The sequence below is a fragment of the Bison bison genome, unplaced genomic scaffold (genome assembly GCF_000754665.1).
Source record: "Bison bison bison isolate TAMUID 2011002044 unplaced genomic scaffold, Bison_UMD1.0 scf7180017864456, whole genome shotgun sequence".
Classification (NCBI taxonomy): domain Eukaryota; kingdom Metazoa; phylum Chordata; class Mammalia; order Artiodactyla; family Bovidae; genus Bison; species Bison bison.
In genome coordinates, this window is record NW_011495018.1 from 8,526,536 (window position 1) to 8,529,594 (window position 3,059).

The 3,059-nt window shown below is 43.1% G+C and overlaps 1 protein-coding gene across 2 annotated transcripts in view; it reads right to left on the reverse strand.

Moving 5' to 3' along the window:
- The window catches only part of BUB3 (BUB3 mitotic checkpoint protein), a 12,600-nt gene extending 12,363 nt beyond the window's left edge, over positions 1 to 237 (reverse strand). For both annotated transcript variants that reach the window (XM_010859174.1, XM_010859175.1), the window contains exon 1: positions 16 to 237. The gene's annotated coding sequence lies outside the window, so the exon portion shown is untranslated. The remainder of the gene's footprint in view (positions 1 to 15) is intronic.
- Positions 238 to 3,059: the final 2,822 nt, after the last annotated feature.

Consider the following 3,059-nt stretch of genomic DNA (forward strand, 5'->3'; position numbering starts at 1 on the left):
ACCTCGCCCCGCTACCTCGGGCTCCGTTCGGAAGCAACTCAGCCGCCGCGCCCGCCGCCGCTCGCCGCCACCTCGCTTCCCTCCGCCGCCCTCGCGCGTTGAGCGAAGTAGGCGGAGACAAAGCTCCAGCCAAAGCCTGTCATTGGCTAATTTCAAACGCCAACGTCTCCTGCTAAGGCAGCCGATTGGTTCATCCCGAGGCCCCGGGCTCGGGCGACCCAGTCAACCTGTTCCGGCACAAAGGCAAAACGGCAGCCTTTCCGATCACGTGACTGCTTTCCGCCACCAGGCTGAGGCGCCCCGCCGGTGCTGGACGCGTGAAAACTACAACTCCCAGAGAGCATCGCGCCAAGGCGGAGCTCACGCCCTCTCCTGTTCGTGTGGGGCATGCTGGGAAATGTAGTCCTTGTGGCCAACGCTTATCCTGTCCTCTGAATAGTAGGCGGGAAAAATGCTCTTTCCATTTGACTCTTGGAGCCCTCCCCATGTCTCGGACACAAGAACTCCATTTTGGTCAGTACTTTTATAGGACTGAATTAGTCGCCTTTCCATTGGACGTACATATCCGGTGAAGTTAACCAAAAGTGGAGAAGAAAATATTTGCTCTAACGAATGTTTTGCCCCACTTTTTTCTCATTTTCCTGGACTTTCCACCTATGAAGCAGGCGCTCACATTTCCCATTGTCGAAGATCTTCTGACTTCAGAGAAACTCATCCTTACTTATACTCTGCTTTATCTCTTCATTCCATCTTTCTGCAAACATTTATTGAGCACCCAGTTCGTGCCAGGCCTAGGGAGAAGAGTGAGGAAAAGCATTAATCAGATCAGTTCTTGCTCTGGAGGAACTGTTTTTCCAGAAGGTTGGACAGACTGGGAAACAGATAATTACTCTTAAGTGTGTTAAAGCTCAAAAGCCTCTTACAGACATATGTCCAAGTAGGACCTTAAAATGACAGCCACAAGCTTCTCTCTATTCCACTCTCTCACACCCCAACAACACTCTAGACTTACAGGCTCTGCTCTATTTTCTGTTTCTAGAATCCTCCAGAAATAGGAGAATCAAGAAGGTTGCTCCTGTAATGAGAAATACTTTGGTCTCCATGAAAGAAAAGCAATACTTAATAACTAGAATGCTGTGACTCAGTTACTATTGAATATCAAAAGAATGCTGAAATGTTTCAATTTAATCCGTGCTATACCATCTTTTTCACTGCCTTTTGTATTGTGGGAAAAAAATCTTACTTTATTATACAATCTTGTATGAAGTGGGAGAAAATTGTTGAGGTTAAAGTGTTTAATTTCTAAGGCAACTCGATAGAGAAAAGGTGTTGTTGGTCCTCATGCATTCATATACACTGACTCAAATGCACTTCTTTTTATGAATCGTGATACAGTAAACATACAACCACCACTCTTCTGCCCAGTAGTGATGATATTCCTGCCAAAATACAGATTCTTCCCCTCTCAATTCAGTCACCCAATTGTGTCCGACTCTTTGCAGCCCCGTGAACTGCAACATGCCAGGCTTCCCTGTCCATTACCAACTCCCGGAGCTTGCTCAAACTCATGTTCATTGAGTTGGTGATGCCATCCAACCATCTTATCCTCTGACGTCCCCTTCTCCTCCTGCCCTCAGTCTTTCCCAGCATCCTCACCAGTCCTCCTACTTGGTTTTCTCTCTCTCCTCTTTCAACAACTTAATGGCTAGGTTAAGAATTTTAAAGTGCAGTGCCTTACCTCCATTCTAATTTTGGCTAAATAATTTTATCTCCAAATAATTTTATTTGGTTCCCTCTCCCAGTTGTTTATTTAATTCTACTAGTGTTCAAGATTCTGAGCATGAATTATCCACTAATAAAATCTAAGTGTATTTCATTATCCAGTGTGTGTATGATTCAGGTCCCTCTGGACAGGCAGTTGCAGCCGGACTCGATTTGAGTTTTAAGAAACGTCAATCTTTTAAATCCAGTTTAGAGCCTGAAAGGAGGCTGATGATTTTGCTGATTATTCAAATGAATTGATAGTCTTGAGATCGGAAATCTGGCCACAATGGAGTCTTGAACAACATCTTAAATCCAAATGCAAAGCTGTGTGTGTTTCTGTGTGTGTGTGAGTGTGTCTACTTAGTTACCTATAAGAAAGAGGTATTCCTAGAAACTAATCACACTGTTGGATCACCTTTGACTCCTAATTTCTGGATTAGTAAAAAAGTGATGTATCCACTATATGACAAACGAAGAGGATCATCCCTAAAATCCTAAGGGCAAAAACCACTTTGCCCTTAACTGTCTACACAAAACCACTTCCTATAAAAGAAGTAAGCCCAAGAAAGATATAGTGATCTAATACTGGTAAAACCATCATCTCGTTTTAAAAAACAATCTATCCAAGTGAGGACCAAAATGATATGGATGAAATATTTCTTTACAAGTAGTTCCTTGAAGGTAATTTGGTTAAATCTGCATAGAATATTCAAAGAGCAACTTGAGAGGAAAAGAAAAATTTAAAGCGGGTTATCTGGAAGGAGAGAACGTCATTGAAATATGTGTACCAAAAAATATTAGAAGAAAGATGCAGTGTTAGTTTTCTCTCTCTGACTGGCCGATATCTAGCATAGTTCCCAGCCCTATTTACTAGGGCTCAGTAAATATTGAACTCAGATGGAATTAAATAAATGCAATTGACCTAACAACTTTGGCACATGGGTTCTTGGGTAGCATCCTTCAGGTGTCATTTTGAAATAGATGGTAAATTTCATGAAATTTAACGTGAAAAGAAAAAAATAGAAACCTCAAATATGAATAAGACATCAGGTATTTTAGACCTGATACTGTGGGTCACATAGACGGATTGCAGATATCCTGCATACTTTCACAAAATGCAGATAATTTCCATGTCTCTTGACTCCAAGAGACCGGTCCATCAAGTCGAGATTTTCTTTCTAGAGGATGAGATCCGGCCTCCGCGCTGCGACTCCCGGCACCTTAGCAGAGGCTAAGGAGTAGCTCGGACCGGAGAACCCGGGAGCTCGGCTCACGTGACACTGAACGGTCAGCCT